Source organism: Pinus tabuliformis, chromosome 6 (genome assembly GCF_031772625.1).
Source record: "Pinus tabuliformis cultivar Carrire ecotype Pingquan chromosome 6, CPIR1, whole genome shotgun sequence".
NCBI classification, from domain to species: domain Eukaryota; kingdom Viridiplantae; phylum Streptophyta; class Pinopsida; order Pinales; family Pinaceae; genus Pinus; species Pinus tabuliformis.
The window spans coordinates 1,360,484,105-1,360,497,710 of record NC_142292.1 but is presented as its reverse complement, the minus strand read 5'-3'; positions in this window follow the sequence as shown (position 1 = coordinate 1,360,497,710).

Below are 13,606 nucleotides of genomic sequence, written 5' to 3'. Positions count from 1 at the left end.
CCTGTTTGTAATCGAACAGGTCCTTTACTGTGAAATTTTAACGAGTCCAGTATAGGAGAAACTCGGCGTTTTTCAATTTTAGAGAGTCTAAAAAAACTAAAGAAGACTCCAGGGTTGAACTTTTTCGTAGATTTGTGTCTCCCAAGCCCAAAAAAGTATAAAATAATACTTGAGAGAACCGCTTGATCTTGCGACCAAGGAGTACTTTCATGATTAGTGTCTTTGACCTGAAAAGTAAAAAGCGATCAAGGACACGTCGTTTTATTTCCAGTATCGAATTTGAAACGACAAAAATCCGGCAATCTTTTCCTATTTTTACGGTCAGAAAAGGGCTATAAGGGGACCGTCTTTTAATTCCGTTTTAACGAGTGTAAAAGAAACGCTCGGCAATCTTTTCATTTTTTAGGAGTCAGAAAAGGGCTTAAAAGATGACTCTGATGTTTTGGTTCGTGAAAAATGATAATTTTCCCTGAAAGTCCTTTTGTCCTGCACAAAAACAACACATTACTCATACCTGTTTAAGATAGGCAAAAATACATTGAAAAATATCCTTCCATGGTGAAAAATAAACAAACTTAGCATTCATTTATCCAAAAAACCTATAAAAAGACCTTTTACCATGTTATTTTTACCATTTTACTGTTGAAGGAGAGAAAATGTCTTTTGGCAAGAAACTTCCCGTGGACTTTGCGGAAAATCCGACTGTCGGAATCGAGTGCCGTCTCTTTCAGGTATTTCACAACATCCTCCTCTTTGTTTTCATCCGTTTAGAATTTCATTTTAAGACCTAGTTTGATTTTTTAGGGGCTTTGGGGTTTCAAGATCCGCTTTTCGGGGTACGCAGGTGCCCCATGGGCGACCTGCGTACCTCGACATTTTCGTTAATGGGAAAATGGCAGGAGTACGCAGCCTACCTTCAGAACAGCTGCGTACCCACGCTCTATTTTCTGAAAGCGGGGTGCGTACTCCGCGCAAAGTAAATTTAAAACCCCAAATCTCAAAACTAAACCATTAATTTTTGATTTAATGAATTCTAATGAATGTTTTCTGGTGTGTAGATTGCCCACCATGCTTGATTGGCGCGAAAGAGAACACGAAGATGTCGATTTGGCCGCAATAGATCATCAACCTTCCATTGATGCTTTGAAGGCATGCGGTCTCTACAAATACTGGGCCATACCTGGCATGAGGGCCCAGGTGCGATTCTTAGAATGGCTGGTTGAAAGGTGGAATGTTCAGGATCAATGTTTTTACATCGGAGGGCACCAGCTCGAGATAGAGCCCTCAGACATATACTTTCTCACTGGTTTGCCTAATAGGGGCGAGCAACTGACTCTGTCCGGAACTAGGCCGGGTGGCCAATCCCTTACTAGTCTCCGGCTAGAGTGGTGCAATAATCAGCACTAGGAGAAAGGGATAGAAATCAAATACATATCCCTGCCTGAACTTATGGTAATTTCCTTTATAGTTACCAGACTCTGCGGCGCAGCCGCTTTGCATATTGCCACCGGGTCCCAAATGCGGATGGCGATTGATTGCTACCGAGGCACCATTTTCAACTGGTGCGACGCTGTGTTGGCCAATATGAAGGGCCAACTAACTAGGGCAAAGAATGGGCAATTAAAGACCTTTGGGTATGGGCCTCTAGTTGTGAGCTTTGCCCTAGAGAGGGTTCCGATGTTGATCCCACAGCATCTCACTGTTGCAGTTGGGCCTCCTCGGGAGCCAAAGTTGATGCGATAGGTTGCGGTGATGGCCCGGCATCCTGATGAGGGAGCGGGAGTTGTCCGATTTCCTGCGGGTTACTTTCACTGATTGGAGGACCAGGTCTTTGCGATCCAGGATTTGCCTTATGCCGGAGTGGATTTTCACGGTGATCCGGACATGGTTCTTCCACAGGGAGAACAATGGGATGACAGAGGTACTTCATTTTTCACAAGTTTTTAAATTATCTATATTTTTTTTTTTTTTTTTTTTATATCGTCTCAAAACTGACAGTGACAATTTTCAAAATGCAGATGTAGGTCCACAGCGTTCGGCCAATCTCTGGCCATTCGAGAGAAGAGTACCAGTTGCACCAGCACCGGCCCCACAGGATGCGGCCGCAGAGACCTTAGCCGAGTTGGAACAGGACCTAGAGCGTCTTACGGCGGACATACCAGAGACGACTATAGACGATATTCCTATCCGACTTCAGCGCTATGTGGTCGCAGTCCCAAGACCTTTCAGGAGGTTCCTGTGTAGGGTAGCGCGGGCAGTGGTGTTGTATAGAGAGCACCACCAGTGATTGGCTAGTCATTTTTTGTAGACACATATGACATTTTGGTTTTTTGTACTTATCATTTTTGCCGATCATAAGGTGTTTTTCAACCTATGATCGAAGACGATGTATATTTTGACACACTCCTATCTATATATATCATTATTACCGGCTTATCTTGTTAAACATGTGTGATGAAATGTTTTTAAATTTACATGTATGATTATCGCAAATGTCTGTCTAACATTCGGGAAGCAATTGCATCTTCTAATGTATTTAATGACCTTGGAATATGCTGATATTCAATGTAATCAAATTCACGTTCCAAGAGACGCACCCTCAAAAACAATCTTAATAACACTGGATTTCTAATGGCATAGACTCTATTAAGCTGTAATACAACGAGTTCAGAATCTAACCTCACTATCAAACTATGAATCCCAAATGAAATAGATTCATATAATAACTCAATCACTGCATTGTATTCTGCAATGTTGTTTGTTGTTTGACCGAGGCTCACCCCATGCATAGAAACTAACTCGTCAGAGGGCGAATAAATAACCCAGGCTGCGGAAGAGATATTCCATGTATTACGACAAGCACCATCAGTGAATCCAATGTACGTTTGGAGAGGCGTCGACATCTGCAATATCAAGAGTAAAACCAAGATAAGCCAGAATAACGACGAAAACACACTTTCTAAGCTAAGCACACTGTCTAAACTAACAAACACACTAGCTAGAAAGAAAAATTAACCTAACTAACCTAACTAAAATCTCCACACCCATCATTTAAGCATAATACCTCTTTAGGTAAAGTCCATTCCTGGGTTTACCCAAAGAGTCCCCATCAAAGTCAACCAGCTTATAGGCCCCTTTTGCTAGCTTTCGCTTAACAATGTAGGGTCCATGCCACATAGGAACGAATTTTCCAGCACCTAATTTATCGTTAGCTTGATCATATAATAGCACTAGGTCTCCTTCCGAAAAATTTCGAGGGGTCACGTTACGGTCATACTGAGCTTTCATCCGTTTTGCATGAGTCTCGATTGCCAGTGCAGCATCGCGTCGAGTCTCATCTAATTGAGCTAAGTATAACAAACGCTTCTCCTCTTCGGAAGTAGCTGGAAGTAATTCGACAGCCATTTGAAGTGATGGGATTTCGCATTCAATAGGCAGCACAGCTTCCAAACCATAAACTAGTTGGAAAGGAGTGAACCCTGTTGATGTTTTCACTGAGGTTCGGTACGCCCAAAGCGCTGAAAATAACATGTTGTGCCAATTTGACCGATGAATACCAATGATTCGTCGGATCATGATAACTAGAAATTTGTTGATGGACTCAACCAAACCGTTTGCTTGGGGATAATAAGGAGTAGAACTATCATGACGTAAACCAAGCTGGCCTGTAAGTTCTGTCATCATAATGTTTCGAAAATGGCGTCCATGGTCAGTGATTATCGCTTGCGGGACACCAAACCTAGCAATAATGTGATTGAATACAAAAATTGCAGCTGTCTTGCCGTCAGCCTCGAATGTAGGCATCGCCTCGGCCCACGTAGTAAAATAATCAACCGCAAGGATGATATACGCATGCCCCCCGGCCGAGTGAGGGTTACATGTAATAAAGTCAATACCCCATTTGGCAAAAGGACCAACGACAATTATAGGGTGGAGAGGAGCAGGTGGTGCGCACATCTTGCGATCAAACACTTGACAGTTGTGGCATTTTTGGACTGCAATGATACAATCTTTAAAAATGGACGGCCAGAAGTAGCTAGCACGCAACACCTTCTGAGTTGTGGCATACCCAGACATATGACCGCCACATGCCCCAGAGTGACAGTCATTCAAAACCATTTCTACCTCTTCATGAGTTAAGCAACGTCGGAAAACCAAGTCTGCCCCACGGCGATAAAGAGTATCTCCAATAATTTTGTACTGTTGGGACTGGAATCGAATTTTCCGACGTTCCGACTTTGAAGCTTCAGGCCGAAAGGATTGGGTTTGGAGATAGACGATTATATCCCCATACCATGGATCTAAAGTGCTGATGAGAAACAAAGATTCGTCCGCAATGGGTTCCTCTGCCACAATTTCCGTGTCAGCACGCGGGAAGTCACACATCAACTCTGCAAAAACTAAAGATTTCTTAGACTTAGATTTTTCAAACTCTAAGTCAAACTGTTGTAGGATAACGATCCATTTAGAGTACTTGCCCCCTAGCAATTGTTTAGTCAAAATGTAGATCATAGGGTTGCAATCAGAAATGACTGTAGTTTTACGGAGAAGAATGTAATGACGAAAACGTTGGACAGCCTGAACGGCTGCCAGGGCCAATTTCTCCACATGCGAATATTTTAGCTTAGTGGGATTTAACGTCCTACTAAGATAATATATCACATGTTCCGTTCCGACTTCGTCTTCCTGAACTAACACCATTCCAATAGTGGAATGAGAGGCGGCGAGGTACAAAAAGTAATCTTGGTTGTAGTTGGGAGGATGCAACAACGGTGCATGGGTCAACGCGTGTTTAAGTGCATCGAAAGATTGCTGAGCTATCTCATCCCAAGAAAATTGAGTGTTCTGCTTCAACAACCGCGTAAAACCTTTTGTGACCTCGGCGTAGTTAGGAATGAACCGGCGTAAAAATTTTGCTTTCCCCTGCAAACTCTGGAGTTGGCGAAGATTTGAAGGAGGAGGCAATTTGATGATAGCTTCTACCTTCGAGGGATCGACACGAATGCCGGCTTTTGAAACTACAAATCCTAGCAATCGTCCCACTTCTATACAGAAGACACATTTGTGTGGGTTCAAACGTATACGATAATGCCCACACCTCATGAAGATTGCTCGTAAATGGACAAGGTGATCAACTCGATGTAAAGAATGAGCAGGCAAATCATCTAGATATGGTTGCACAATGTGTTTGATGTCATGAAACACATAAGACATTGCCCTTTGAAAAGTGGCTCCGGCATTCTTAAGTCCAAAAGGTAGTTTACAATAAGAAAATGTCCCCCATGGACAAATGAAAGCCGTTTTTGGTTGATTGGCAGGTAGAATATTGATTTGAGTGTAACCGGAAAAACCGTCCATAAAGGAAAATATTTCACTACCGGCACAATCATCAATTATTTGATCGATATAGGGCGTGGGATAGTTGTCTTTTGGACAAGAACGATTAATATCCCTATATTCGATGCATATTCTTATTGTTCCTTGTTTCTTGTTAACCAAAACAATATTCGATACCCAATCCGTTAACGGGATTGGATAAATGAAACCTACTTTCAACAGGTTCTCAACTTCTGCTTTAATCCCAGCCACTTTCCGAGGGTGTATCTGACGCAGACGTTGCCGAACGGGTTTAGCGTCCGGGTAAGTCTTGATCTCATGAACAACAATGGAGGGATCAATTCCTGGCATTTCCTCATAGGACCAGGCAAACACGTCACAGAATTCTTGAAATAGGGCCTTGTATGTTTGAATTTCGTCATCTGTACACGAGGCGCCTATATGAATGTTCTCAACAATTCCAGTTTTGACTGAAATGTCAATGGAAATAGTTTGGGAAATGTTTCCCAAATTCAACTCTGAATCAGGATGTTTCATGGGATTCTGAGCGTCCTTGACATATTCAGCTGTAAAGATTGATGAAAAATCATTTTGAAAGCCATCACCCTCAGGTAAAAACAAAGATCTATGATGGAGATCTTCCCATGGTAGATCGTCTACACTTAGGAGTTCGCGAAGTTGCTCGTCAGATGACACGACTTCAGGAAACGCTATCCGTTCTGAGGTTGATGTGAAAAGTGATTCCTCACCAACCACATTCATTTGGTCGATTTGAGTTGAACGAGGGTCGGTAAAAGACTGCACGACTTCATAAGCAATTTCATATGGACTCAAAGGCATAGCATCACCGAATGAGTCTATCTCAGATTCAGATGGGACAATCCAAGGATCATCGTAAATAATAGTATCTGACGTAATCATATGAATGAATGCGAATGAAGGGTCTGCGTTGATTGGAGGAAAAGGAAAAGTTCCCAGTAAACCGGAATCTTTAACTAATCCTACGCCAACATCCTTATAAGGGATAGTCGTTTTACCGACATGCTGGATACTCTTTGAAGAGGCTGGGTCGGATGAAAAGAAAGCCAGCTGGTCTATTGTCACGATCTTGCCATTATGTGGAAACTTTATAACTCTGAAGACCGATGAGACGACCGCTGTCATAGCGTAAGACCAACTTCGACCCAAGAGAAGGTTGTAGTCTAGAGGGGCATCAACCACCTCCACATCCAGACTAACGGTTTTTCCTTCAACCCCTATAGGCAAATCCTGTAAAATGCCAAACGGATGGAACCCACAGCCATCAAAGGCCTTAAGAATTGTCGGGGATTGGTTCAGCGAAGGAGAACCAAGCGATCTCCAACACTGAATCGACATAATACACATGGAAGCTCCCTCATCAATTACAGTCCGATGAATAGGCATGTTTTTGACTATCACTGGAATCTGGAAAGCCATCTGATGAGGGAGACGAGGTGTACTATTTTCTAGATCAGAGATTATCAGGTTCGGGTCCTGAACATCAACAGCTCCTATAGCCGACAAAAGTAATTTCCGTTGTGCTGGGCATGATTGCAGCACTTCTAAAGCCGACATTGCTGAGGGTGAAACAGCTAAATCCTCAACAATGTTGTAATTCTGGGCCGCTCTCGCATGTGGATTGAAAGCAGACCTTCAAAGTACACCCTTGGCGGGCGGTTTGATTACTAAGTCAGGGTTAGGTTTCTCGATCTGTAGTGGATCGGAACCGGGAGCTGAGGTTGATGGATTTGATTGAGAAGATTCTGCTTCTTTCGATCCATCAACAGGACTTTTACTACCATAATCGTGTGAACGAGTCGCAATCCTTACATGAGACATCATCAATATGGGTTCTTCATTGGCACTCGAGGAAGAACCTATCATCTTACTCTCCTGCTTTGGAAATGGATCTTTTAAAACAGCAGGAGTTGGGGAACCCTTGATGATTTTCACAACCTCGGCCCGATGAGGGCAATCTCTTGTAAAATGATCCTCTTCACAAATAAGACAAGGATATCGAGGTTTGCGCTTTTCGTCATTGGTTTCTGACTTTTCTTTTTTCTCCTTTGGAGCCTTGTCTGCTTTATCCTTCTTCTTGCCTTTCTTTTTCCCACCGTTTTTTGATTTAGCCGTAGATGACTCTACAGCGTGAATATCAGCGGAAATTTCAGGAGAAGATTCTCCTGTCGGGGAGTCTGGTAAGGTTATAATGGGCGAAGAATTCTTTGAAGACTTCTTCTTGCTTTTAGTATTTACCGTACCAATCATGCCATCAGCAGCATGAGACCCCGAAGGAGCAGCAACAATTTGATTTGACTTTGGAAGATCTGGGATCTTTTCGTGTAACGTACCCGACTGAGTATAAACTAAGTCAAGGTACTGCGCTTGAGCAATTACTTGCTCTTCAGTAACTACTCCGGCCTTAGCTACGTCTTCAGTAATCTTCGGTAATAATGATTTAACAAACCATTCAGCTAAGATTTGGTCCGGGATAAAAACTTTCACTAATCGCCTTCGACGTCTCCATTCATGAATATGATCGGAAATATAAGTGGACGTCGACTGTTTTAATGAAGTTAATAACTCGGTGCCATTATCATACCTGACCGGCAACTGAAAATGTGTTAAGAACGAGGTAGCTAACTGACTAAAATTATAAAAAGAGGCCCGTGGTAACTCAATGTAGCACTTGGCCACGAGACCAATGAGCGTACGCTGAAAAAGACGTAAACAGATCGAATCATCCGAGATAGAATTTGAAGCACACCAGAGGTGGTAAGTCATCACGTGATTTGATGGATCCTCTCCAGACTTACCTTCAAACTTGGGTATGTCACTGGGAAACTTATTTGGCATTGGCGGCCAGAACAGAAGATAATTTATTGGATCATTCGTTAGGCGCGTCAAGTCTGGTAAATCCAAAGTTGCGATAAACGGCAGTTTCCGATTAGGATCCCTAAAACTCTGGGTCACAAGACCAGTCCCAGGAGGAGGATATCCAGGATAACTTGGAACAGGAATCGCATTCGGGATATTGTATCCTCCCGAAAATCCAGGATTAACCGGACCGTACTGGGGTTGCTGTGGTTGTTGATAAGTGTACCCAGGATACGGTTGATACTCGTAAACTGGTTGTTAGACAGCAGGCCCGTATTGGTACTCTCCCTAGTACGGTTGATAAACAAATTGTGGTTGACTAGTGACAACCGTACTTAAACCAGGCTGCCCCACAGGCATCTGAACCGTAGTTTGAATCATGGATCCAGACAATGGTAAAGATGTCTGCGGAGTAGTGGCTGAGACAGTAGAAACCGGAGCTGTCGATACTCTAGAAGTAAGTGCGGTGGAAGAAACAGATGTTGCGGTAGTTGCAGCAGTCGTTTGAGATGGAGTACTAGGTGTAATTGGGGACTGAGTAACTACCGAAGGTACAGAAGTTTGAACATTAGACTGGACTGGTTGCTGGGGTGGACCAGAAACCACAGGTTGTCCAGTTTGAGATGACAACTGTATGCTTGGCTGCAACACTTGTTGAACTTGCGATGGATCCCACACTATGTTCATTCCGGGGTATTGACCCATGACAGGTTGAGGATATTGAGATCCATAACCGGATTGAGGGTAGGATTGATAATTGAAAGGTACATTTCCCATACCTTGAACATAAGATTGACCTTGGGGTGGTTGATAACCTTGACTCGAGTACTGACCTTGGGGTAGATACCCTTGAGGTAAGTACTGATACTGGGGTTGACCTTGAGGCATAAATTGATACTGAGGTTGACCTTGGGGTACATTTTGAGGCTGGGGTTGACCTTGAGGAATATACTGTACCATAGGTACATATTGTCCTTGAGGCTACCCCCCAGACGCAAGTTGTGTACCTTGAGGTTTCCCCCCAGGCGGTAATTGGCCACCTTGAGGTTGAGAACCGGGAATTGAACCTGACATCATATAAATGTCTCCTATGCCCAACGGTTTATTACCATTGTTTCCAGTTAATGACCCATGTCCAACGGGTTGAGGAGATGCTCCTGCAAAGGTACCAGAAAGTGATTGATACCCAGTAGGAACAGAAGGACCACCATACAAGAAAGATTCAGGAGATTGAGTGAACACGGACGACTGACTAGACAGGATTATAAATACCTCCGGATGGATAAGGAGTACGAGGTGGAGAAAAACTTATCCCTGAGTTGTCTAAATAATTAGTTAACGAAAGGTACAAAGTATTACTTCTAGGTGGACTGTAAAAGATAGATTCACGCTCCCTTAGATCAATAGTAGGTTGATCTTCAAGAATGGGGCCGCCTACATCTTCTTCTGGAGCAAGTTCTTCAATAGCTATCAAACCAGAAGGAAGATTTTCGGTGATGACTCTTTCTACCCTAGGTGAATCAGGAACACTAGAAGTTGGAGTAACAGGTTCAGATATTTTAGGTTCTTCGCCTATATCACTAGTAGATGAAAAACTACCAGCAAGCTCAGAAACTACAACAACTTCAGGATTATAACCTGTTTCTAGACTTTGGTAATCCGGATGGACTACCAACGACGATTCTCCTTCTTCAGGTGAACCTACTTTACTGCCACTAGGAGGAGTTACAAGGACTTTCAAACCTTCGTAATGACCTGGGATGTCTTCAGGAGGTTCGCCCCGAAGTCTACGGGACTTTCTCAACAAATCGGCCACGGTAACAATTTCAGGAGACTGGCCCCGAAGTCTACGGGACTGTCTCGGTAATTCCGCCACAGTTAAAACTTTTAACTACTGCACACGCAAACAAAGTAAAATCTCAAAGAAAACCACCTAAAGTCTCTAAAGAACCAAACAAATTTGAATCATACGCCTAAAGAATCTAGGGTGTCAAACCATACACAAATAGTAGCCTTCCGGACCGAAAACACTAGTTGGTGATGAAGCCCAATATCGCCGAATTCAGTACAGAAGTGGTGGGTGGAACAGTTACCCCGGCAACCTGCTTAATGAATAGACCGGCACAAGTTCCTCCACTTTAACCGTCTCGAGTGAAGTGAACCCCCCAGAAAATCCAAGTGAGTCTAGCCGACGTCTGCTCCAGGTACAGTGGGATCTTCCCTCCACCGTCACCTCGGGTAGAATCCTAAAGATAATGGTCACTAAGGTTACCAACAGCAACAAATACACCTGAGGGAACAGTCTACGCTCCGACAGCACGCAAGGGCAGAGTATCAAGCTCAATCCCCTTGCCAGCTCCTTGACAATAATCCAAGGTTTACCGACAAGTGACCCCTGGCTCCTCGACAATGGTTAATCCGAGGTTTACCGTTTGTAATACGTGCGTGTCTGGCGTCGTTCCCAACGAGGGAGGATTGATCCCCTCACTAGTTCGGACACGAGCTCGTGCTTCTCCTTTAAGAGGAGCTTTCCCAGAGTATAAATGCTACAATTGGATTTATCCTACCACAAGATAAGCTACTTGTTTGGTTTTGCTGTCTTGGAGAGTCAATTACTCTCCTACTCCAAGACACTAGCCTGATCTATATTGGTGTTTCAGAGCCCTAGTAAATAAAAGTTACTACGTTGATTTTACTTTAAGCGTTAATTTTTATGGCTTTTCTTTAAGACAAAAGGTAGCGGAGATGAAACTAATGGTGTGTAGACTCGACTCAAATCCACTAAAAAGATGCACTTAGGATGACTTATACTAATTTTCTTTTTCAATGAATTCCCTAGCTAAGAGAGTTGGAGAATGTAAAATTTATAAAAGACAACTTTCTTGGCAAAGACAATCAAAGAAACAATCTCTTTATCTTTTCCAAAACATACAACAGATGACCACTAATTATTCTACGAAAATTCCTTTTTCTTTTCAAAGACTCAAATGTTACCAAAGCAAACTTTCCTTCAAAAGATATTTTTGTATTTTTTTTCTAATTAATAAAGCATGTAAAACTCACTTTAACAAAAATCAAAGTTAAAAAAGCTATGGCAATCAAATCAACTCAATTTCACTCAAAAGCAAATCTAGAGAAATGCACCTAAAAACTAAATCAAACGAGGCAAAAGCCTACTAAAGATGATTCCTGGATGTTTTACTCAGTCAAAATGCAACTAAGGACTAGTTAATGTAGAACCAAAAACCAGTCAAAAACAAAAATCAAAATCTTTTGTTCTTTTTCTCAAGAATAAAATTCAAAGTTCAATCAACAAACTTTTTCGAGATTCGCAAAGAGAAGACACAAAGGTAGGTCTCTCACAAGGATGAATTCTATGACAGGCCCGACTCCTAAGAGGGTTGAACAAAACCAGGGAGATTCAAAGTTTGACAACCTCTAATGCCAAAGTCACTACAGGACCAGTTAAAAATCAAACCCTAAGGCAAAATCTCTATGAATTTCACTAAAACTCTCGACACTGACGAAACAAGCTTAGGTGAAGATTTATGGCAGAAAACCAGTGGATCTGGGCAGAGAAAACAAATTAAAACCAAAATCTAAAAGGCAAAAAGAAGAAAATTGAAATTTTCTTAATTTTGACAGGGTACGCAGGTGACCTGTTTGCACAGGTTCGGGTACGCTTTGTGCACAAAGCTGCAGTGCGTACAAGTACGCACTGTGCTCAACGCAGAGGCTGCGTACTTCAAGCAAAACAAAGAACAGCTAAAATCTAATTTAACCCTAAGCTAGCCCACCCAAAAACACAGTCAGACAGCCAAAAACCAGAAAACAAACGACTTTTCTCAGATCAAAATTTCATACAAAGGAAAAATCATTCACATCAATGGAGTCCCCAACGGAGTCGCCATTTTGTCATGTGGAAAGAGTCGATTTTGCGGACAAAACCAACCTCCCTAGAAGCTTAAGGCTTTCTAGTGACAAACAAGACAATTAAGAGCAATCCTTCTCTAAATATGCATTTATCATACAAGAAATCAAGTGTTTAGATCCTACCTGTAACCCAACGCTGTTGTAGTAGTCCAGCCTCATCGATCTGGATGAGCTCCTCCTTCTCTTCGAAACCTGCATTCACTAATAATGAAACGATTAAATAGCACCTGAATATCTCATAAAACAAAACATATTTAACATACAGACCAAGGAGTATATGAAACAACTCATAAATAACAAATTGTTGAGAAGAATGGACTTATTTGTATTAATAGGAAACAAAAGAAACTATTACAACCTGAGCCTTGGTGTTGTGCAGGTCCCTCCCAGGGTCCAGCAAGAGTTTTCCTTCACTTTGATAAGCTCACCCACTTCCAAATGAAACAAGAAAGGATGGGAATCTCTCCTCACAAGCTTCTACAAGGAAGTCCTAATTCCAGCAGCATCTACCCTTAGGAATGTTCAGCTTTCAACCTCCCCTCCTTCTGGCCCAATGCTTGTATTTATAGTGCTCTAGAGGAAGTTAATCAGGTCCACCATCAATGGGATAAGCCCCTCTTTGGATGGGTTAGCTCCCCTCTTGATGGGATAAGTTCCTCTTTCATAGGGATACATGAACCATCTGGAGGCGCTCAATACACGTCAAACAAGCTTCTAGAATGCTCTAGAAATGACCACAAGTAACTTTTTTAAGATGAAACTCGCGCCTTTTGACCTTTACAGGGGTACGCACCCATCCCTTTACATACAGAGCGTACAAGTATGCAGATATTGTGAACTTGGGGTGCGTACACGCAAGTAAGGCTAAGAGAAACTGCGTACCCAGAGATATATAGATTTTTAATGACTTTCTCTCTTTCTTGGAGTTTGACATGGAGAGCAGAGGTATGAGGCTTGCCAAGGAGGATAGTATGATAGTTGATGGAGCCATACTAACTGAAAATAGTCATGGTGACAAATTTTAGTGTAACACTATATTTTGGGCATGGAAATTAAAAGAGATCCGACTTCTTCACATATCTAATCTTGATGATGAACCACAGAGGATGGTTCAAAATGTCGATACATAAAACAACAAAATGTGATGGATCCGGAAGACATAATCACACAAAGAGGAAGTTGTTAGGTCCCTATAATACTATTGATTCCCCCATTACTATTGTAGTTGTATCCCTTATTAATATTGTTGTGTCCCTATTGTCCCCATATTGTTATTACTGTGTCCCATAGATTCCCTATATTGTTATTTTTGTGCCTTTATATTATTATTGTTAGGTCGACTTGGTTATATTGTGATCCCTTAGACTCCTATATATAGAAAGGAGGTTTTGTCATTTGAATCATCTAAGAATTGTTCATTTGTGTAATGTAAAGGAGG